The 25,511-nt window shown below is 43.9% G+C and overlaps 1 protein-coding gene across 2 annotated transcripts in view; it reads right to left on the minus strand.

The window, feature by feature from the left end:
* The window catches only part of LOC107123229 (calcium-dependent secretion activator 2), a 656,096-nt gene that overhangs the window by 630,004 nt on the left and 581 nt on the right, over positions 1 to 25,511 (minus strand). The gene's annotated exons all lie outside the window — the stretch shown is intronic.

A 25,511-nucleotide genomic window follows, 5' to 3' on the forward strand; every position in this document is an offset into this window, starting at 1 on the left:
TTTTTCCCCACCAGACGCCCCCCCCCCCCGCCTCGACGGCCCTTTTTCTTCTCAGGCTTGCTGCAGCCTGCAGGCAGCCAGATGGAAGCCTCCCCCCCCCGCAGACCCTCCCCCCGCTCCAGCAGCTCACAAACTGTGCGACTATGGAAATCACGCTGGCTGGCTCAGAGGGCGGCAGGGGCGAATTGGCGATGGGCGCAGGCGCAGCAGCCAGCGGACCAATGGGCGAGCTGGGCCTGAGAAACTTGGGGCGGGCAGGACGGGCGCACGCCGCAGCGAGCTCAGCTAGCCTAGCAGGCAGGCGGGCTTTGGACAGGACGGGGGGGGGGGCTTTGGGGGGGGCGGCAGGGCAGTTGGCGCCCTGGATGGGCCGGCGCCCTAGGCCAGACATTAGCTGGCCTAGTGATAGAGCCGGCTGTGACTGTAGTACTCCTGACTGAAAATGGTTCAGCCTCACGAGCCCTGTGCAGTGCCAACTTGGCCTTGATGCATTTGATGGAATCCTTCAAGTGCCCTTCTCCATCCTTCAGGAATTACCACACCCACAATTATTATGTGTCCGAGGAGCCTGGATTAAATCACGGACCCTGTCTGGAAAGGACTGCATTCTTTCAGCATGAATAGAGCAAAAACTTTGTCCTAGGGGAAAAGTCCACTCCCCCCCCCAAACACACATTCAGCCTACCTCACAGGATTGTTATTAGGATAAAATGGAAGAGAGGAAAATGATGTAAATTGGTCTGGGTCCCCCATTGTGGAGAATGGCAGGGTATGAATGAAGCAAATAAAAATAAGCTGAAGATGCCCAAAGTAGATAAAAGGTAGGTTGGCTGGTGGGTGGGAAGGAGAAAAGGAGGCAGGAAAGGGGGGGAGGCTATGGAGCTAATGGGAAAACGACCTTTGGCACTTACCGTGAAGGGTCCTTCTCCTCTGAGGTTAGGAGGACATCTCCATGGGTTATTCCCATCATTCCTTTAGGGAGGCAGGAAATACTTTTTTTCTCCTTCCTGTTGGCGCCTTGGGAATAGCCCTGCCCCTCAGTTCTATCCCTGCCTCTTAGGGAGTAGCAGCTAGGGACAGAGCTCTGCGATTCTGTCCATCTACTTTCTCTTTCAATTATTTCTATTTTGCTCTATATTGCTCTCTTTTATTCCTCAGAGTCTGTCTCTCTCTCTCTCTCTCTCTCTCTGCCTCTCTCCCCCTACTTTTTACTCTATTTTTTCCCTTCTTGCTCCTGCTTGGAGCCAGAAGACGAGAGGCAAGTCCCTCCCGGGTGCTCGTCAGGCCTGCGCGATGGCTACCAAGCACTCAGAAGATTTTTCATCGGGGAACAAGGCGACAACGCTCACCGTTGAACAGGGCCATGTAGTCCTCATAGGCCTCCCCCCCCACACGGCCATATCTAAGTCTGGCAGCATCTGATGCTTCATGTTCTAGGGTTGCCAGCTCTGGGTTGGGAAATACCTGGAGTTTTGGGGCGTGGAGCCTGGAAAGGCAGAGTTTGGGGAGAGGAGAGACCTGAACAGGGTATAATACTATACAGTCCATCCTCCAGAGCAGCCATTTTCTCCAGGGACTTTGGTCATCTGGAGATCAATTGTAATAGTGGGAGATCTCCAGGTACCACATGGAGGTTGGCAGCCCTATCATGTTCTGAGCTACAGACCAGCATGTCCACAATCCAGGCAAGTGTCATGAGAAGCACAAAGATGCAGAAAGGTAAAAAGAAAAGGCTTTTAAAAAGGATACAGACAGTAAGGACAAAGTATTTAAGACAGGTACAGAAATAAAGAAGGTTGCATGTAAAAAGCACTCAAATTTTTAAAAACCAATCCCTAGTTATGCCTAGTGTCCTACTCATTTGCCCGCTAATGCCTCAGGCATTGGCAGGAGGAAATGGGACGGGGGGGAAGGGTGTCTTGTAAATTCTAGAGCAGAGGTGTCAAACTCATTTGTTATGAGGACCAGATCTGAAATAAATATCACTTTGTTGAACAGGGCCATGTATGCCATAAAATGTCACGCCAGATACTAAAGATATAAACTTTATAAAGGACACAAACAAACCCAATAAATATTATTTTTACTCAACATTTTACTCAAAAAAGCCGCCCTGAGCCAGCTTGCGGGGAGGGCAGGGTATAAATTTGATAAACAAATAAATAAAATACAAAAAAAAGCAATTGATTTCTAGCAGTGAAAGCAACTGATTTACTGGGGAACCCACAAAAGCCCCAATGAATGTATTTAATCAAGACTAGTTTTTTCCACAAGGGATACCATAAAAGGGGGAATAACTTACATTTGCATACATACCAATAGCCTGCAGGCTGAATAAGAGGCCTGGGCAGGTTGGTTCCGGCCCCCGGGCCTTATGTTTGACACCCCTGTTCTAGAGGATCTATACCTAACTTCCACCTTTTGCCAAAAGTGATGTCAGAATGCCAGTGCAACAGGCCCTGTTTCCCAATTTCTCCTGAGTCGCTAGCTGCAACTTGACAACCCTACCCCCTTGGCTCCTCCGTGCCATTGCCACCTACTGATGGAGACAAGAATTGCACTCTACTTCCTGCCTCCACTGATTGCCAGGTAAAGTACCCAGTCTTCAAAAGGATGCCCTCCTCTTCAAGAAAGACACAAGAGTCAAACACTTGCGGGGCGTGGGGGAGAGATGTATCACCTACACTTTCTGCACTACAACTATTAAATATATACAAGTGCTCACTTCAAAGCCAGATGTTGCTAACCATAATTACAGCCCAATGAAGAACTGCTTAAGCAGAGCTCTTAAACCACTTGTTTATATCATAGCCCTACATTTAACCAAACAACCATTAAGTTTCCAAATTGGGAAAGTGTCCCTGGGACACAGCTTGAAGATGCACCAGGGTCATAGCTATAAATCTGATTTGGTACCATGGATATTTGGACCCAAACTACAAACATAGATCAACTGCATGGCCATAATCTTATTTATGCAGCTCTAGCAGGTCTCCAGAGAAGTGAAATATACATTATCTAAATAAAATAAACCAACACAGAGATTCACACTAGGTCCTCTGTGGTGGAGAAGAGCAAATAAACAAAAGATTATTTGTGTCATTTCTTTAGTAACAGGAATATAGTATTGGAATTGAGGGTTGACTCTGGAAAGAGTTCCAAACACGGATTCATATTACCATTATTACTGCATCCATTGTCAACTCTAGCTAGGCCTAGTTTCCATGAAGCACTAGATTTATTGCTAAATTCACCTCTGCTGGATTTCTGGGGCTGCCCGCTCTTTTGCAGCACTGATCTGCAAAACTAACCTCTATTAAAAAGAACTCTGTGCCAATATTGTAGCGTTTACAGTGAAAGTGAACCTTCAGTGTGTCAACTCAAGTAGGCAAAGCAATGAGTGCACTCATGGAAAAAAAATCCTTAATACCTGGTTTTAGCCACTTCATTTTGCCCAAGTACACTTGCAAACATTAAACGTCACTGCATATTCCTTGGTCCTTTCTACATTTCACAATAAGCAAATCCAATTTCATTGATGATTTCTACTAGATTTAGCAGAACTCACTTGAAGCAATAAACCTATCCTTACCTCTTAAATTATGTGTCAGCACAGTGTCTTAGAAAGCTTTGCATCTTCTGTATTAAGGTTTGCTCTTTGTCTCCAAAGAAAGTTTTTAAAAGGCCATTTCTCAAGAGGCTATTTTACACTAAATCTGTGCTGTCACCCAAAAGCAAGATCTGATAACAGATTAATTGTGTTGACTTGTTAAACTGAAGTTTAAGCAGACAAATGCTTCCCAATTCACTTTCAGTCACATACATCCACTTTACCTGCAATATATATCTCCAATTCCAGCACAAAAGCAAGCTGATTCCTTTGCTTATTGCAGCTCTGCTACCCGTGCTATTGTAAAATGCAGAGTTTACATTTTAGCAGCAAGGTATCTAGGACAAAAATATAGAGCCTTACACAGTGTAATTCATTGATGTCCTAAAGTCCATCCCCAACAATGTGGCATAAGCAGATGTGCAGTATGGAAGGTCACTAGTGTGCCTCGTTCAGAACACCTGATACCACCGAACTACAAGGAAATTCCTGCTAGTCCAACCAGCAGATGGCCTTCCTTTCCAGCAACAAGAGTCAGGTAGCCTTTGCTCACTAAATTGTTGGATATTCCATATTTCTTCCCACAGAGCATCTCCAAAGTGGCACCCGCACTGTACATAAATTTGTAACACTTATTAAACAGTTATGAACAGACTTAAAAATGTTGCATTGGTTAGCAGCCATAACAAATAAGGGCATGCTGTCAGTTGTGAATTTTATGAGGACTCCTCTCTGAGTTCCATAGCTCCTTAAGAGATGCCCCCAAGAGGATCAGCACCCTCTTTCTCTCTGCACTGACAATAAAAGATTTGGCAAAACATTTTGTTCCATTCCTCAGCTGCACTGTTGCTGGTAAGTCAGAAGGCTGGAGACCCAAGCATTTTCTCTCCCTCCTGCCCCGCCTTGGTTCATTACCAAGCAATCGCAGGAGGGATCGCAGCAATAATTATTTGCAAGAATTGCACATTAGAGCAAGAGAACTTGGCATAACATCTGTCTAAATTAAATACATTGATACGCATTTGTCTGAAAGTCTAATTGCTTAAACAAACATTTTAATCTCTTTCAACAAGGGAGAGACAGCTATAAATACACTGTTATACTTCCTAATTCCTCCCTCTATAAATATCTATGTATTTTTAATAGAAAATTGCCTGCTGCTCAGGACTTTAATGCAAAGCTTTTATACTCCCAATCTAAATGCGCTGGGAATATTTAATTTTCAAAATTTATACCCTGGCTTTCTGCCCTTAGAAGGGCCACTAAGGAGGCTAACAAATTGAATACATTCATAGTATTTACATCGTAGAAACCATTAAGCCCAACAAAAAAAAACACTCCATTCAAACAATTAAAGCCAGAGCTAAAAGACACATAAAAACAACTAAAACACTGGGCAGGGAGGAGAGGTCACTGAGGGAACACCAGACAAAAGAAGTCTTTACCTACTGGTAGAGGACAACAGAAGGGGACAGACAACTCTCCCAGCACGATGGTTGCAGTCCCTGAGGTCAACCATCCTAGGGGTCCTCAACACCATCCCCAAGACTACCTTTGTCAGCTCATGCAGAGAAACTGTTAGGCAGCAGGGTGAGCAGAACACCAGAATCCCAATCCTGTCTTTCAATCCCAGGAATAAACACACAACCTCAAAACTGGAAGTGTGTTTGACGGGGCACCATAAGAGCAGGAAAGAGCCCTTATAGACTACACAACACAACTCCAGAGGACACAGCTGGGAGAGGTTAACCACTCCCTAGTCTCAGTGATACATGCCTGGTCAGCCCTCTCATCCAGGATTAAATCCTGGATGGCTGCTGTTATTTTCCTTTGACAAACCTGGCATTCAGCTGAGGGCTGCTGATGTGATTAACATCACTTTGGAAGAAAAGCCATATAGGGCAACAGAACCCAAAGGTCTATTGCCCTTCCCCTTCCTGGTCTGCTCTCCTCCCACCACTACATCACTCCTAACCTACACACTACGAATCATGGCACCATCTCTCAACCCATCCCAACACCCCCAAACACATCTCTCCCACCAGCAGGCAAAGGAGCCTGTGAAATAAGAGCTAAAAAAGTAAAGACACACCCATAGCTAGTGTTCCCTCTAAGCTGAGTTAGTGTGAGCTAGCTCAGTTTTTTAGCCTCCAGCTCACAGATTTTTGTCTTAGCTCAGGAAGGATGGCTCCAGGGCAAACTAATTTATGCAGTAGCCACATTGCTCACTCACAACTTTAATGTCAGTAGCTCACGAAGTAGAATTTTTGCTCACAAGGCTCCACAGGTTAGAGGGAGCACTGCCCATAGCCAATATTCATGAAACAAAAATCCAGACCCACTTCTCACCTCCATTGAGTAAGTCACAGACATATACAACCCAGCTCTCACCTGGTGAAAAATAATCAAAGTGGTGCACCCTCACTTTCCTTCCCAGAACCCACCACTCAGAGTTCCCAGTCTTCTCTCAGGGTAGCACTCTCTGCCTCAGTATGGCAAATGTTGAAGTGGCATGGCTTGATCACCACTTCCAGGGTAGCAGATCCCCAGACAGCTAAACCACTGACTGTGAGACCAACAAGCTAAGAGCCACAGGCCAAGGGCCCTTTGGCTAATTCTGAAGGCTTGTGCCCCAAGTACCAGTGGAAGTCTAAACAGCTGTACCTATAATGAATGACCCAGCAGCAATGGTTGATGAGCAGCAGCTGTCCACACTCTGGCTAACAAGCTCACAGGCATCTCCCTCCCTCCTTCCCTCCCACTCCACTGAAAACACAAATGGCATCTGAAGTTTTCAAATGAACAAACCCTAGCATTTGAGGGGTGGGAGCATTTCAATCCACACTGCAATAAGACACCTACACCAGAAATCTAATTGTTCATCATGAAGGGAACATGGGGAAACATCTTTAACTTGAAACACAAATCGTGTCTAATTTCACTTTCCATAACAACCACAGCTAAACTCTCAAGACTGTTTAGTATAAAAATGAACTCTGAACAAAAGGAAAGTGGATCTCTAATCCTTGCAACCAGCCATCAAGCAGCACCTCTCACTTGTCCAAGCCCTCCAAAACATCTACATGGATGCACAAAAGAGGTTTCATCTTTGTTCAATAGCGGATTCGAATTAGCAGTGATACAGAAAGCTCTATCAATGCTGTCACTCCAAAAAATCCAGTGTTCGCAATCTGGCGACCTTCTGGAAAAGATAACGCAGATGATCTTCTGGGAATTCTGTGCAGCAGCTATTTGTTAAGACACTAATCGTTATGAAGTGGCAGACTCAAAGATCACTTGGATGTCCAAACCACTCGGTCTCTCAGTTATTAGCAAGTAAACACAATACAGACCACACAAATAATTACTGTCACTTGTACAGAGTGAAAGGCAGAAGACATCAAGCATGATCATAACCAGAGACAGGTGGGCTGAATGCCACATCTACACAGCAATTCTGCAGAAGTACCACTGGGAAAAGCTACCCTTCCGCCACTTGCTGAAACAGAAAGATTGACAGCTTGTGTATTCGGATTGTTATTTCTTTTACTTGTGAGCTAGATTTTCTGTTCTGCTTCTGTTAAATACAGCAATAATAATTGTGACTTCATACCACTGTAAAAACTACAGCCTTGAACCTTTTCTGCCTTCCACAGAATTAAAGCTTTTAATTATATATGGTGAGATAGAGCAACAGATTTATTGATTTTTGAGCATGCCTCAGCATGTAGGTTCAGGCTAGATTACAACCACCTAAACAAATACAATGCCATTGTAAGGCACTTTTAAAATTTTTTTGAAGACCTTGTGTTTCCATACTAAAACTGATAGTACATTGTGCAGGTAACTGGAGCAAACCTGAAGGACCACCTTACGAACCTACCTGACCACTACGGTCATCTTCCAGTGCCCTCCTTTTAAGTGCCCCCTGAATTCTGAGACTAGGCAGGGGACAATCCAGAAGAAGGTCTTCTCCGTCATGGCACCAAAACTATGGAACTCTATCCCTAGGGGAACTTACCTGCCCCTTCTGTTGCTATCTTCCGTCAGTGGCTAAAGACTATGTTTCATCTTGCATTCCCTCAGTGATCCCTCCTTCCTGCCCTATGTTTTAATATTGTTTCTATGTTTTTGTAGGTGTATTTCAGCTTTGGCTTTAGTTAGTTAGTTTTTTGTTTGTTTTAATGGTTTTTAAGATACGTTTTTATTAGGTATGTTTTTAATCTGTTAGCCCCCTTGATCGCCTTGGTGAGGTAAAAAAAACCAGGGTATAAATTTTGTAAATAAATAAATGAATAAATACTTCTAACAACAGAAAGCATTCACAACCCAAACAAAACAGTAGGGCTATTCCATTTCGGTTTCACTCGAAGGAGAGTGAACCTGCCACTCTTAATTTCTGAAGACCTAATGCATATTTGATATGTCAAAAAGTAACAGAGCGGTTTTTATGATGCTGAAGAACAGCCTTTGGTACCCTGCCATGAGGCTTTTGAATCTGTAATTCAAAAATTAATGAAGGAACTCAGGATACAGTAGGCACCAGCTGAGAGCTCTACAGAGCCACAAGCCACTATACAGATAATTGCCATAATTTGCCTAAAATGCCTAAAGTGGATTTGCTTTTTACCTCCCACCTATATAGAGAGAAAATAAAATGACATTGGCTATCAATGAAAAGTTTAAGTTGATGTATTATATTGTCACAGCTTAATGGTTAAAAGAGTGAGCTATGAGAAAGGCATTCAAAATTTCAGCCCTGCTATAAAGTCACTAGATGAGCTTCCAAGGCACTGCCTCCCAGCATCAACCTCCACTGACTTGGACTTGGAGATCTTGCCATGCTTCTACATGGGGATGACTCTCCATGGATTTATCATTGCAACAGCAAATGCACAGGCATTGTCAGAGGCCACAGAGCTTTCACCCAAGGGTATTTCCCTGCCCCCCCCCCCATTCATTTCTCTTCCTCACTGCTCGCTGGTTTTTTGAAGGTTGGTTTTTTTTAATGAGTAGTAGGTACACTGAAAAATCATCCACCCAGTTTCACAGTCCTCCTTCCAGGCACCTTGTGAAGTAGGTGGGGCTGAGAAGGTTCTGAGAGAACTGTGACTGCCCCAAGGTTACCCAGCGGGCTTCATATAGAGAAGCAAAGAATCCAATCTGGGTCTCCGATTAGAGTCTGCTTCTCTTAACCATTACATCACGCTGGCTCCATTTTAGAGTAAGCAATTGGTGATGGAGCAAATAATGACTATGTGCTCCATAATGCCTATTCAGCCTGTAAACAAAATATTACAGAGTTTATCCCAATCCCCTGTGCTCTTTCCCTCCAACAGAAGCAGCACCCCTATTTAAGGTAGACACACTGATTTTTAAATACCAACAAAAAGCCTGCCAGTGCATGGGCAGGAAACGGCAACAGGGGCCAGAACCTGAACCATTCTGTCCTCATTTTGGCTACACCTGCTTCAAATACAATCTTCCAGGAAAGTTTGTAGAAAGAAGGTTGAAGAAACTACGCAGATGATGTTGTGCCAAAGCAAAAAAAACCCAGTGCAGTCTGGGAAGAAGTGTGGCATACAAGCTCTGCATGGAAACAGTCCTGGACTCAAACCCCTACACAGACATGAAGCTGAACAGGTAGGCTACAGCAAGCAACTCTCTTTCAGCTTCACCTACCTCCCAGTGTTTGTTATATGGATTAAATGAGATAGCTCCCATCTACATCATCTTGAGCTCTTTAGAGGAACGACTGGATAAAAGTACAATTGAGAGATAAAATAGTTATTTTACAATAATGCCACACTATCTTGTGAACTAAATTTAAAATGTTGCTATGACTCACAATCTGGTTTCATAATTCTGTCCCTTAAATATTTATTACATTAAGATTTATTTAGATACTTATACCCTGCCTTCCCAACCCAAGCATACTCAAAGCAGCTTACAACATTCCCTTCTCCATTTTATCCTCACAACCACCCTGTGGGGTAGGTTAGGCTGAAAAAGAATGATTTGTCCAAGGTTACCCAGCAAGCTTCCAAGGCAGAATAGGGATTTGGACCTTCATCACCCAGACCATATCCTAGTCTCATACTTTAACTGCAAAACACATCAACTCTAGAGCTACTCTCAAGACTTACTTCTAACACAAAAGACTGAGGATTGGAGCATTAATTTGGTTTCTGAATTGCATACACCACAGGATGCTTAAATGATTAACACAAGGGAAACACAGAAACCAAGGGTGTTTTTAATTTTTACCTACTAAACCACAGGAGAGTTTCTTAGATTTGCAGCAACTGGTTTGATCCCAGAAGTTAATTTCACAGTGTTACCTGCATTAAAATTCACTTCCTGGTGCCCAATACTATGAAGCCAAATTTCTGTCTATATCATGAATGATTGTTGTGATGGATAGTCATGTATTAGCACTAGTAATATGGGGCACGGTTTTATTTACAGAAGCAGTCTAGGATACCCATTTGTATAGCCTAATGCTGCATGCTCTTGCAGAGACAGTTTAGGAAATCGTAGAAATTTGTGTTAGCATATTTTAGTATATTTTCCCCCTCTATGTGATAAGGTTTTGCTTTTAATTAAACATTACTGAATAGGTTAAAAAATGGAAACAAAACTCTTGCGCCAGTGCATGGATACCATATTCGACCTAAGGGTTGCCAACCTCTGGGAGGGGCCTAGAAATCTCCCAGAATTTCAACCGATCTCCAGACTACAACAATCAGTTCCTCTGGGGGAAATGGCTGCTTTGGAGGGTGGACTCTATGGCACTATACCCTGCTGAGGTCCCTCCACCCCAAAATCTCTAGGAATTTCCCAACCCAAAGCTGGCAATCCTATTCTACCTTGACAATGTAAAGAAGGTCTGGATGGCCATACAGGAAGTACTCCATTCCTGTTAAGATGCATAGACCTATATGGTAGGGAAAAAGGGAAGGGCTCAGTGTCCTATGAGGATCCTTTTCATCCAAGGAAGGATCATACCCCGTAAGTACAATGCATCTGACTTTTCTGAATGTTTGCCAGAAATAAGATAAACACTCTCTAGTTCTCAAATCCATTTCTTCCATGCAAAGGTGTCAGATACAGAAGACAGAAATACACCCCACCCAAGCTTCTGAACCCACACACCAGTCACCATATCTACCAAAGTTAAGCACACTTCACTGCTACATGCACATACCCAGAAGGTTAAAAAAAGTGATAGCCCAAAGTTGGTAACTTTGATATATATTTGAACAAAACCTCAACATATGCTCCTAATGCACATTACTTCCTTCTTTCTTCTGCAGCGTAACCTGCAGTATAATACAACTTCTCTAGTGCACCTTCACTTGTAAAATTCCTGAAATGCCTTCTAACAGCTTAACAATAGTCCCTTTCCTGCTTGCAGCTAACTTCCTGGTTATAAGATAAACATTGGACAGGAAAGACAAGGTGGGTCATGCAACAAGAAGTTCACTCTGCTGTACTTACTGGATAAGAGTTCTCTTGGTATTTCAACTACATGTTTTGCCTTGCAGACATAGAGGATGCTACCCCCATCAGTACAACTGAAACTTGCCAATATTGGCAATACTGTTATTCAAAGAAATTGCAATTGTGCTATTGTTAAGGCACCAACCTGCAATTCAAACAAACTACAACCTTCTTTGCATTACCTGTCAAACTACCGAAAACAAATCTGTATATGCTGTTCTTGTCTCCCCAGACTCCCCATTTTTCTTTCTTTCTTTTTTTTTGTAATAGCAAATGCTGCCAAGGTTGCACAGCATAACAAGTTAGGTTCAGAACACCTGGGTATCTCACATAAAAAATCAATACACTTTTTAATTTTCAAAGGCTACTTGGCATACAGTGCAACCCTAAGCAGCCTCAATGGGTTTAGAAGGGTGTAACTCTGATTAGGACTGCACATTAATACTGAGGTAACAGTGCCATAAAATTAAGCTGCTAAATGAACAATTTCAGAAGTACCTCAGTTTGCAATCCGGCACTACTTAAAGCTATAAGCGGCTCAGATAGATCTCCAATGAATGGAACTGTACATGAGAGAAAGAAATCAGATATTTCTTTATTTCACTTTTTAGCAGAGAAGTGAGTGAAATAATAAATTGGATATTTAGCTGGAATCATACAAATAACCTTGGGTTCTCCAGAAATAATTTTTCAGACTTTTCCCCCTGAACCAGCTGCTAGAAATTCCTAATGTGTTCTGTTCTGTATCTGACATCACCTTATTTTTTCCATGATATTGTACTTGTGCCTTAAATAGAGAGAGCCACAGCAGCTCAAGCAAGGTAGGCTTGGACCTGCCCATCTTTCAAAGAGTTTCCTGAAAAGCAGCACATATTCCAAGCCAAGATCCATTTTCCATGCCAAAATTATATTGGTGTGTTGTTTCTTTCCTTAGAATATAAGTGCCCTGCTGGATCAGGTCAGTAGTCCATCTGGTCCAGCATACTGCTTCACACAGCTGCCAACCAGTCACTCCAGAAGACCAACAAACAGGGCAGAGAAGCCAAGATACTCTCCTCGATGTTGCCACTTAGCAATGGGTTTCAAAGGTTTATTGCTTCTGAATGTGATAATTCTCCTTACTTACCCTGTCTAGCAGATAATGATGGAGCTAGACTCCATGAATCTGTATGGCTATGCTGATTACCATCACTACATGTGCTGGCAACAATTTCCACAATTTAAATACTTGTTAAGTAACTAAGTATTTACTTTAGATTGTCCTCACCTACTGCCAGTGACCTTCACTGGGTGCCCCTGAGTTCTAGCATTATAACATCATTTCGATTTACTCCACTGGGCAAGTCTTCCCATTCCTGATTTGCCATTCCGGAGTCTACCAAGTTTTCAAACCCACTGTATTTTTTCTAAACTAAGAAGTCCCAGGACATAACATCTATATGCGCCCCCTTGGTGGGGGAGTTATGGGCTGGGGTGCCATCAGTACGCTGATGACACCCAGCTCTATCTGATGCTGGGCGGCCGGTCAAACTCCAGTCTTGGAGATCTGGACCGTGCGTTACAGGCTGTGGCTGGTTGACTTAGGCTGAGTCGCCTAAAACTGAATCTGGCAGAGACGGAGGTCCTGTGTGTGGGCCGGGGCAGTGCGCAGGTGGGGACCGCACTCCTGGCCTTTGGTGGGGCACCGTTGGTGCCAGCGCCAGAGGTTACAGTTTGGGTGTGCTCCTGGACCACTCCTTAGCAATGGAGGCCCAGGTAGCAGCCACTGCCAAGTCGGCCTTTTACCATCTTCGGCTGATTAGGCAGTTGGTTCCCTTCCTCGACCGCAACGACCTGGCCACAGTGATCCATGCGACGGTCACCTCGAGACTAGACTACTACAATGCTGTCTACATGGGGCTGCCCTTGTTGCAAATTCAGAGGCTGCAGCTAGTGCAGAACTCCATGGCTAGGCTGTTGATGGGCTTACCTAGACGGGAACATATCCAGCCTGCGTTGAAGGCCCTGCACTGACTGCCAATAGCATACTGAATCCGTTTCAAGGTGCTGGTGCTTACCTTTAAAGCCCTATATGGCCAGGGTCCAACATACCTGAGGGACCGCCTTTCCCCACATATACCCCAGAGAGCACTGAGGCCAGGGTCACAGAATTGCTTGACCCTGCCGGGCCCCAAAGAGGCTAGGCTCGCCGTGATGAGGGCCAGGGCTTTCTCAGTGGCAGCTCCTTACTGGTGGAATGAGCTCCCAGAGGAGATCAGGGCCCTGCGGGATCTTTTGCAGTTCCGCAGGGCCTCCAAGACGGAGCTCTTCCACCAATTAGGAGCTGCCCCCACCACTACCAACAATGAGCCCGGCCCAACATCTAGCCCGTTACATCGAGCGACTCAGAACAACACTGAGCTGGAATCTAGTTGTTGGAGACGTCTTAATACGCCATCATAAGCAAAGAAAAGCAGGTTGCTTACCAGTAACTGGTGATCTTCGAGTGGTCATCTATGCATTCACACCCATGGGATTCAGTGCGCACACACTGGATCGATCAGTGCTGTAGCAAGCTCTTTTCTAACAGATTTTAGCACCTTATGATTTTATGTTTTAACTTATTATGAATGTTGTATATTGTTTTGTCGGTTTTTATTGGCAATTGGGCGACTGTTGTAAGCTGCCCTGAGCCCGTTCACGGGGAGGGCGGGGTATAAATCAAATTAATAAAAATAGTAAATAAATAATTCTGCCTTTCCTAAAAGGAAAGGTGCTCCAATGCCTTGACCACCTTGCTTCCCCATTCCTGTACTTTCTTCAACTCTGCAATATCATTTCTGAGCCAAGGTAAACCAGAATTTTATACAGCATTCCCATAGTATTTCCCATAGTAGTTATCCACTGAGCAGCATTAGTGTTAGCATGCTGCAACTATGCATGATGTTCTTAACAACCTGGGACCCACATATCTGAAGAACTATCTCCTTCCATATGTCCCTCTGCATGGACTTCAGGCAGCTATTTACTGGCTATCCCACCATGAAGCAGCAAATCTGACATCGCCCAGAGCCCAGGCCTTTTCCGTAATGGCTCCTGCTCTGTGGAATGGGGTCCCTGAAGAGGTGAGGAGAGCCCCCTCCTTGGAGATCTTCAGGAGGTACTGTGCCTGTTTGCCAGGGCTTTTGAGAGGGTCTCAGTGGCAGTCCTCTTTTAAGGGAAGGAGAGAGAGAAAGATTGGGGGGGGTATTCTGATTTTAACTGGAATGTTTTTAACTTTCATTGCAAGATACCTTGAAACACAAGGAAAGGTGGCATATAAATGTTCTAGTAAATAATAAATAAGGTGAAAAGAAAGCAATTGGCACATAAGTTCACTGGCCAAATACTATCCCACATGTGCCACCCCCTCAAAATCAAAATTATTTTCAGAAAAAGCTTCAAGCAATACTGATGCTGAGATCACCTGTGGGATCACTGCACAATGAATTTTATTTTTCAGCTTAGCTTACGTTTTCTTGCTGCAGAAAGTATACGACACAGTTCTAAACCTATAACTGTGTTTTATTTTATGATAAATATCAGCTTTCAGTTCCAAATATTGCAACAGCGGCCCAGCCATTCCTTGTGTACGATTGTACCTTGTCTCATTCTACCATCCAGAATAACGTCACACACCAAGCCCCAAGTGAAATCCATTGTATAAAGGCTTATGGACTCCTCAGCCGCACAAATAATTACAAATGGTAAGGCTACTCACTGCAATTTATTTCAATTTGGTTAACTATTTGTAAGATCATCCAACTGAATGAAGACCACTACAGAGTGTTATAATGTAGGTTTTCATTCTCCACTCAGCAAGGAAACGAAAGGGGGAATCATCCACACTGCTAAAGTTCCCCTAGATACAAAAGGGCTGGATGCTTATCAGCTCTGTGGTAGAACAAGGTGAACACAAAGTTTCCCATCCCTGTGTACCACACAGACACTCTGAACTCTCAATCATTCAGTCTCCTGCTCCAGTCTGCAAGGAAAACAACATCATTTGCCAGATGCTCATTTGATACTTTGGAAGTCTGAATGCTGTTATAGTTAGTAGAAATAGAGCACCTTCAGTTCTGCTGTGGACTGTGCTGCTACCACTTCCCCGTCATCTCTATTGGTGGTGGAGGAAAGTGCTGTTAAGTTGCAGCTGACTATTCTCAAGGCAAAAAACGAACACAGGCTTGCTGCTGCCTGGCTCTGTGTACAGATGATTATAACATATCATAAATACTTCTATATTTTTTGAAAAATATTTTTACAATAATTTTTCATATATAAAAGGAGCCCTCCCTTTTGAAACTTTTATTTAATTAATTTATTTAATTAATAAAATAAATAAATTATTTAACAGAGGAGGACTATTATTAATTATAAGGTTGTACAATATCTTTTGAGATTCTATGGAGATGATATTTGATATTTTTGATATCTCCTATATTGTGAATTGTGATTAAGATGATTTATTATATATGAAAAAATATTGTAAAAATATTTTTCAAAAATATAAAATTATTTATGATATGTTATAATCATCTGTGCACGGTATTTGTTGTATGTTGGTTTTCCTACTCCTTGTTTGGTTTTGTGCCTGGCTCTGTGTAGCAACCCTTGTCTTCCCTAGTGGTCTCCCATCCAAACACTAACCAGGGCCAACCCTGCTCAGCTTCCAAGACATGGCAGGACAGACCTTCCCAAGGCCATCCAGATCAGGACCATCCAGAGGTCAACTAGTCATAATATAACGTTGCCAAACAAAAGGAAGGAAGGGATGGCAGAAAGGCACACTTGGATGTAACAGCCATGTGCACAACCGTTTTTCTTGGTACATCAGCTTTCCAATTAGTTTTATCTAAATTGTGTTTGTCGAATGCATTTGGCAAATAAAACCGGAAATTGTCAGGATGCGATAGCTGGGCTGGCCAGAGCACAATATTATTCAACCGTGGTGAACTACCAGTCTGACCCCCAAAGGGCAACTTATGTATCTAATTAATTTCACATTTATGAATAGGCCCATATCTTGATGATCATAACAAGAACTGACCTCATTTCATATCTGATGGGAGGAAACTGAACGGCCACTCATTGCATTTAGGAGGAATTAGAAATTCATTAGTGAAACTGAGCTCATAAAATTAAATGTTATGGTCCCACAGAAGGGTTTTGCTATACTTTACAAAAAGCAAATAGGAAAACAATCCCTTCAAAGCCAAGTTTTATTTCAGAGAGAGATGCAGCTTTCATCTCATACTGTAATAAATAAAATATTCCACAAAAGGCAGTTAACACCTTTATCATATAAGAGCACACGTCAACAAGAGAGATGTCCACAGAAATGGTTGTTAGTTTGCTGGGGAGTGACCATACATTTATGACGGCCAGGGTGATATGATGGTTGCAGTGTCAGACTAGCACTGGAGGAGGGTCAAATCCCTACTCAGCAATGAAGCACACTTTGCAGCTTTGGGCCAGTCAACCTCTATAAGCTCAACCAACCCCACAGGATTGTTGGAAAGATAAATGGAGGAGAGGAAAGCCATGTACACCACCACAGGCTGCATGGAGAAAGGGCAAGATAGAATGAAAGAATGAGATTCAACTCTTGCATCTTCTGCCTTTCCCTCCCCCAGGAGTCCGACATAGATATCCCCCCTGCCCTGAATTCTCCATGCATCACGGACAACTCAAAAAGAGGTGCATTACTCTGGATCATGTGCAAGAGACTAACCCTGTACCCCTCATTCCTCTGACTCAGGTAGAGAACTCAGGATAGGGTGCCTCAATTCACAAAAGGGTTCGGAGAAAGTCAGAAGTAGGATGAGCCCTGTGCCGTCCCTGAATTTCTCCAAAGTCTGGCAAAGAGCAACAAATATGTCACTAAAAGCCCAGCTCTGTGGCTAGACTCACTAGTTCCACACATATTGTCAAATCCTGTAAATCACTTATGTACACACGGTAAAACCCTTTAAAGTAGTTCAAGGTGTAGGCTGATATGTCTGTGTTTGCCTTTGCTGCAGTTATTAAGAAGTATAAGCTGCAGCCACAACAAACGCTCTTAAAATAATCCACTTTTTTGCAATGTCATGTAAATGTGCACCTTGTTAGGAACCTTCCCCACGCACCTCCAAAGGTTCAAAACGGCATCCCTATAAGTCATCTCTCACCAGGCATAGACCTAGAACCTGCTTTCAACAGCAAGGCTCACCTCAGTCTGGAGTACGTGAAGTGATAGCACAAAGTTTGTTCCTCCAGTCTATTGACCAATCTATTCGTAGTTGGTAAGGAACATACAGAGATGAGAGCAGTTCTCTAGACCAGGGGTGGTCTAACTTGCTTAACGTAAGAGCCACACAGAATAAACATCAGATGTTTGAGAGCCACAAGACATGAACAAATATAACCCACTGCCAAAAATAAAAACAAAAGAGGTAAAAGCAGATATTGATAATGATATTTAATTTTAGATGGAGAGAGAGGGAAGAAAGAGAGAAAGAAAGTTAGAAAGAAAGTGGAAAGAAAGCAAATAGATTGGGGGAGGGAGAGGGAGGGAGAGGTGGGAAAAAAGCAACTTTAACTTTAAATGCATCTTCCAAGACCCCCACGCCTAGCTGGCTTGGAGAAGGGATTTAAAGAGACAAATGCCTTCCCCAAGCTGGCCGGCAAAGGGAGTGGGGTTTAAGAATACATTTAAAGTTGCTTTCTTTCTCTGCTCCCCCCCCCCCATCTCAAGTCTACTCAGGGAGGAGAACACTGGCTGGGGAAGGGAAGACTGATCGGGGAGGCATGCCTCCCTTTTACTTCCCCAGCCGCCCTGCTGGGAGCCATACAATGTGTATGAAAGAGCCACATGCAGCTCCTGAGCCGCAGTTTGGCCACCCCTGCTCTAGACTTTTTTCTCTGTCAAGAAGGGCTTATCCAGGTTCAGAGTGCACTGCTGTTCTCACACCAATGCAATCATCAAGTTCTGCACAAAGCCTCTATCAAGCTCTTGTACAACTATGGGCAAGCCAAATTTCTCATCCCCCCCCCACCTGCAAATGCATGTGTCAATAAATTTCCAATCACATGGAATCACAAACGTCCTTGCAAGAAATGACAGAAATCATTAGAGAAAGATCAGTCTGAAAAACATAAGCTTAAAAACTGCCTGTTCTCTGCAAGCTTCTGGAGCCACTGGCTGGGCTGCTATGCTGCCAGGGAATGTTCACGAATATCCTAAAAGCTGGAAGGAAAGGGACATTTAATGCTACTCCTCCGTGTACTTGGCAAGGAAGCTTTTGTTAAGAAAATGAAAAGCCAATTTATTTGCCTAGGGAAGGCTTCCTGTATGCTACAGAAGAAAGCAAGGGGGAAAAGAGGGAGATGGGCAAACTTACCAAGCCCCAAATGCCATATGAGCACACATACACTATAACATCTTAAGCAAGTAGCACATACATGCATACCCACCACAGACTTTACAGTATATGCAGTTGTGTGCACACATATGGGTTTGCTCCACACCACACAGAGTACTTTTGGCTTGATGAATCTGAGAACTAGCTTTTAGATTGGGTAACCTTCACAGATGGTTTACAGGTTGAAATACAGCTAAAGACCTCCGTTCATACAAGGCAGCTATGTCAAAAAAGAGGAGATGAGCGCAGACACGGTTCTCAAGGGACAGCCATCTCCTGCAGCATAAAAATAGCAGCCCTCCTTGCTAGACATGCAGTGCAAATACCCCATGTGGCAAACACAGAAATTAGCATAAAGAACTTGCAAGATATTGACACTTAAATAGTAACATGAAATGGGGTAAAGGCTGGGGGGTGCACTAGAGCAGAACAGGGTGTTTCTTGAGTAACTGGGAATTTTTACAAGCACCATTGTAGTAAGTTTCACCTGGGCACAATGCAGTAAATACATTCATTATTTTGTTACCCATCGGGGGAGGGCAGTGTTCTGAAGTTCCATGCTTCACAAGCGTTTTAAAGCCCTTAACTCTCTGATACCCTCATACCTACGGGACCGCCTTTCCCATTACAACCCTCCCCACTCATGCTCCCATTGGTCAGCCTCTAGGGGCCTCTTGAAGGTCCCTGGCTCCAGGATGGCTCAGCTGTCACCAGGGGAGGGGCCTTCTTAGCTGTGGCCCCTACGTTGTAGAATGCACTCTTGGATGACACACATTCCATGCCAGACTGGTTTAGTTTCCTCAGGGCATGCAAGGCTGAATCGTTTAGGTTGGTCTTTGGAGGGTAACCACATGTTTGGGTTGTTTTTATTACTGGTATGGTGACAGCCACATATTACTAGTTTAATATTTAAATGGTAATATTTTACATTTGTTTTTATGTTGTTTTTACCTTATTGGTTTTAGTGTTGTAAGTTGCTATGAGACCCTTTGGGTGACCAGCAACTAAACAATATAATTAATAAATAGACACGGATCAGAACCAAGACATACAAGGAGAGGAAATTTAGGTTGTTCTCCCAATGTGAAATGGCCGGGGAGGAGGTGCTATTCACCCTAGTATAAAAATGGAAAATCTGTTTAGCTCATCAGTACATGTGCAGCCCCCAATGTGGTAAACAGAACTTCCCCAAGACATTTCAGGTGAAGAAAAGGACAAGTCGAAAGCACCTCTCTGCCTACCACAGTCGCAATCAGCATTGGGCCCACACACACCTGAGCAGCTCAGAACTTCGGAATACACTTCTACATCCGATCCACAAACTTCCCCCAAGGGAAACCTTACATGTAGTTAGGCCCTGAAAGCGCAGCGTCCATATTTGGTACAGAGGAGATCCTTATTGTTCACAGTATTCCTGTGGTCAGCCTAGAGCATTCATCTTCCCTGAAGATGGGAGAGAAAATGGGCAACATGCCTTCCTACAGAGTCAGCTGTCTTTGCCAATGTTTCTCAGGTTCTACATCACCCCTACCCTAAGAGCAAGAGGTTCTCACAAGCTCAGGTCCAAGGTACACAAAAAACTTATTGCATGGCTAAATGCTTCTGGACCACTTAAGGATGCAAGTGTGGGTAAAGCGGAGGAATAGAAAAAAATGTTTGAATGCCTGCCCATTAAAGCAATCCCCACATATAGAACAGTAGCATGTCAGGGAAAATGCCAGTCTAGATGCTTTTTTCTCTGACAGACAATAGAAGGAATCCATAATGAATACATGAGGAACAATCAATAATGAAACCCCCTTTCTGCAGTCTCAGGTGGTACAGTCCAGGAGATGTACTACTTCACTATTTAATGGAACAAAGTTTGAGGCCAGTGACACCCTTAAGACCCACAAAGTTTTATTCTGGGTATAAGCTTTTGTGTGAATGTACGAAAGCTTTGTGGGTCTTAAAGGTGCCACTGGACTCAAATTTTGTTCTGATGCTCAGATCAACATGGCTACCCATCTGAATCTTTACCATTTAATATTAGCTTTAATATTAGTTTAAATATCTTTGTCAGGGCCAAACCTCTGTTCTAATGCTACAATTGAAACAGGATTACTGTGGGACAATTTCTACGGTGCAGATACTCAAGACAAAATGCTACATAAATACCTAAACTTGAAAAGTTACAGGAATTCCCACAAATTCCCATTAGCCAGTTGCCAAAACACAGAGACAAACCCAGGAAGAAACTTTATTCATAATTGATAAACATTCGTATTTATTTATTTATTTCGATTTATAGGCTGCCCTTCCCTCAAGTGTGACTCAGGGCGGCTAACACAAGGGCACACGTGCCAATATAAAAACATAGTAAAAACAGACCAAAACAACATTTTTAATATACAAATAAAGTGCTTCAAGCTGATCATAATATTCAGTTTAAAGATGGTGGGGATGGTATCCAGAACCAGGTCTTAAACTCAGTGGCGCCCACACGTCGTATTACCACAGTGTGATTGATCTTGGGGCCACTCCTGCACCCTGTTGTTCCAAGCTCGGTGGTGGTGGTGGTAGTGGCAGCTCCTATTCATAAGCCTGGCGGAAGAGCTCCATCTTGCAGGCCCTGCGGAACTGCATAAGGTCCCACAGGGCCCTGATCCCCTCCGGAAGCTCATTCCACCAGATAGGAGCCACCACCGAAAAGGTTTTTGCCCTAGTAACTGCAAGCCTGGCCTCTTTAGGGCCTGGAATCACCAGCAGATGTTGTGTCCCCAACCGTAGTGCCCTTGGGGGAATATATGGGGAGAGGCGGTCCCTCAGGTATGTCGGACCCTGGCTGTATAGGGCTTTAAAGGTAATAACCAGCACTTTGAAGCGAATCCAGTATGCTATTGGCAGCCAGTGCAGCACTTTCAGCACAGGTCGGATATGCTCCCGCCTGGGGAGACACATCAGGAGCCTGGCTGAAGCATTCTGCACTAGCTGCAGCTTCCGGATTTGCGACAAAGGCAGCCCCACGTAGAGAGCATTACAGTAGTCTAACCTCAAGGTGACTGTCGCGTGGATCACTGTAGCCAGGTCATTGCGGTCAAGGAAAGGGACCAACTACTGAGCCAGCCTGAGATAGTAAAAGGCCGACCTGGCAGTGGCTGCCACCTGGGCCTCCACAGTTAGTGGGGAGTCCAGGTGCACTCCCAAACTCCTAACCTCCAACGCTACCATCAAAGGCGCCCCATCAAAGGTCGGGAGAGGGATCCCCAACCCGGCGCGACTCAGGCCCAGGACCTCCGTCTTTGCCAGGTTTAGCGTCAGTCGGCTCAGCCTGAGCCAACCAGCCAAGGCTTGTAACGCCCGGTATAGATCTTCTGGGGTGGAGTCTGACTGGCCACCCAGCATCAGATAGAGCTGGGTGTCATCTGCATATTGATGACATCCCAGCCCATGCCTCCGGGCAATCTGGGCAAGGGGGCTCATTTGTAGCACTTTGGAGCACTTCTATGGCTAGCCACATTTCAAACTATTTCTTTTCCAACTTTAAAAACATACATGTTGAGAGGTCAACCAAATTTAATTTCTAAAAAGTAGCAAGATTTTCAGAATGCACTGGCCATCATTTGAGAGAAGATCTCCAAGTATATAAAAAGAGAGGAGGGTTCTTACGGCCCCTGCCAATCCATTCAAAGGCTGAAGGCAACAGGAAATGGACTAAGTACAAATCTGCACCTGGGTCAAGCAGTTAGCATCTGGTTGAAGGGCCCAGGAGCTTGCAGTACAGCTGGTCTAACTAGCCTCTTCCGGTTCTCTCCCAGTCTCTCCTTTAAGAAGGCAGATTCATAGCAAAAGGAAGATACAGAAAGTATAAAATGAAAAGCGGGGGGGGGGGGGGAATGTTGGGGAAACTTGTTTTAAAAAATCACAGACCATCTCCTGAAATACTTAGGGGGGTGGGAAGCGTACCTCACAAAGCAACCACATGCACCTTACACCTTTCCAAGAAAGCCATCAGTCTCCAATTGTTCTCTTTATAAATTAAGGTAATATGTTAGAGACTGGGAACAGGAAGATCAGACTTTTATAAATTGGTTACTAAGTATGCCAACAGCAGAAATCAAAAGCAGGGCTAAAACCTTCTAAGTGTACGGAAGTCAATGGACCTAAAAAGGTGTAACGCAGCTGAGGATGGCACTGTAACTTTGCCTCAAAAAACAATATAAGACATTCCTTAAAAATCCTACACTTATGCACAAATATTCAATAAGATCAACTGAACGTTAGGCAGATTCTGCTACTGACTCTCCTGAGGGCAGGGGTCTTCAACCCATCAGGTGCCTCCATCAGCCCGGACTCTAAGCTAGTCACAGGCACCTATGATGTCGTCACTATGAGGGCTGCCCTCTGGAAAGACATGCTAATAGCACAGATGCACAGGGTGCAAGAACCATACCTCTCGCCTTTCTTTGTATGCACACAGTATGGAAAGGTCACTCTTTGAAGAAACCTCCATGGCTTTAACCCTTGGCTTGTTCTTCACCCTGGTGCTTGGCTTGGGTTTCCTGTCCCTGGCTGTCTTAGTCAGCTGCCCACAGTCCTAGCCTTGGCATCAGCAAACACATTAACTCTGCCTCCCCCTCTTCGTGGCACATGGCTTTGATGACACGCAGCATCCTATCACTTTTTTGTAGCTCCCTGGCTTAGGAAGGCTGAAGACCACTGCTCCGGGGTACAAATGTCCTTACAGCTAAACTCTGAACACCAACAGCCTTTGCCTGGCCAAAACATGTTGCTAAAGAGGTCAGCTTTTCTGCAGTGCAAGACGGCAGCCCACAATCTCAATCTTTTACTCACCAGCAAATGACAACCAGGACCGTCAACTGCTTATTAAATAGCTGATCCTAACAGATGCACAAAATGGGTTTAAAAATGTAATTCCAATGAAACTTCAACTGAAGTTAAGTAAGTGGACAGCTACTAAGATGGCAGCAATAAGCATACCTCCATAACGGCAATTAAGTAAGATTAATGACCACAACTACAAGGGTCTGTTTCGGACAGAATCCCACTGCGATACAGAAATTAATTTGTTCATGCTAAATGTAGATGCCCTAAGCAAATTAAACCCAGGTTTATTAATTACGGTATACAGGAACTGTCACTTCCAGGTTACAGTCAGGTACTATTTAGTTGGAGCACGGACAAACTTGTTACCCAATACTCACCATTTAACTTGACTTCTAGAGGATAAGTCTAAAGGTTTTTTTTAATATTACTTCAAACAAATGACCTCACAGCTGATCATATTCTCCTTCCTTCAATAAACACCATTTTCACTGTAAGCCTAGCACAAATAAAGGCAAAGGGAAGATGGATTTTACAGCATACCCAATACTACTGGGGCAGAAAAAGGTTAGTTTGGGATTGTGGCTGCAACAGCAAGGAAGGGTACTCTCTTGTCCTCTTATGCATTGCTGATGGTAGTGATATGGCTGAAAAAAGAATACTTGCACAGCTCTTTAAAAATCACATTTTAAAAAGTCCAGTTCATGACTTTACATATATATTAGCCAAATCACTGATGGACAGCTCAGCACAATTCAGACAAAATAGGAATGTTTTTAGATGTGGAGGAATTTGCGTAGAAAACCCACTGAACGATCTCATGGTTCTTTCAAGGCAGATGCTTACATGGCAGCTGGAAACAGCCTAGATCCTGCTTCTGGGTCTTCCACTGATACTTGATTTGGACAGTTTGGGTACATTCTTCCATCTCCCCAAAGGCAAGCATTCATCCTGATCTGGCCTCAAAAGCAAGAAGCATTTGGTTTGAGGAAATGGGGCTGGGGAAAAAGGAAAGGGCAAGAGACAGGATCCACTTAGAGTGGACCTTTGAAGCCCGTCCATACAATATGCCCTTCCAAAGTTTTCAAGAATGCATCTCTCTCAGCAGAGGAGCATAATAAAGTTTTTAAAATATATTCAGTGAAATCACACCCATAGTGGCTGTTCTGAACTCTTCCCCAAGACACTGTTTTGCCAGACAAATGCAAGTTTGTGTCATTTCATTTGCCTGTCAGTAGTGTCATTTCATTGGCTAAGCATCTCTTAAGACACAGGTTCACAGGGGGACCAGACAAAATGGATGTCTTGCTGTCGAAAGCAATCCCTGTTCTATTACTTTGTCTGCTTGCAACCACCTGCCTTCCAAATGATACCATAGATCACCTTCAGCACATAGGCTTCTTTTTAAAGGTATGGTTCAAAACAAACCAGCAAAACAAAAAGATGTCTCAGGAACCAGCAAAATGTACAACAAAGCAGCAACTGGTTTTGGCTACTGGAACTTTAGGGGATCACTTCTGGGGAAAGGGAAGCTGATCAAGCTGCAGCCTTCTGCCCATACTTGGAAGTCGGCCTTACTGGATTCAACAGGACTTACCCAGAAGTAAACAGGCACAGAATCTAGCTGCACCGATTCGCCCCTCCCCAGCCCTTCAATCTAATCTAGTTTCTTCGGAGAGCTGACGTGGTTATAATTGCCAAGAGTCTTCCCCACCACCACCACTTCTTTCTCTGGCTTCAAAACATGGTGTGCCGGTTTTCTTAAGAAATGCTCCGGAATCCACTGGAACGGTCACCTAACTGAAGCAAGTAATAATTATGATAGAAGATAAAAAATGACCTGGTTTAGGCAGCGACAAGAACCCACACGGGCTCCGCCGCCTTCCAACCCTGCGATCTGCGGATCGCGGGGACTCTCAAAGCCCAGTTCAACCTGTTGCAGTCCCAGAAAGCTGCAACAGCTGAGCGACTCTGCTCTAAAGCACTAGTTTCCAGAAAGAAGTAGTCCCGAGTCTTACTTCTGAGTAAAGCATGCACAGCGTCACAATGCACTGCATCTGTGCAAGAGAGGAACCTCATTCTCCTTTCCCACAGCTGGTGCGTGCTGCGACCCACCGACATAAAACATCATTGCTACATGCAAAGAACTCAAC

Source organism: Gekko japonicus, unplaced genomic scaffold (assembly GCF_001447785.1).
Source record: "Gekko japonicus isolate JY-2015 unplaced genomic scaffold, Gekko_japonicus_V1.1 scaffold943, whole genome shotgun sequence".
Taxonomy (NCBI): Eukaryota; Metazoa; Chordata; class Lepidosauria; order Squamata; family Gekkonidae; genus Gekko; species Gekko japonicus.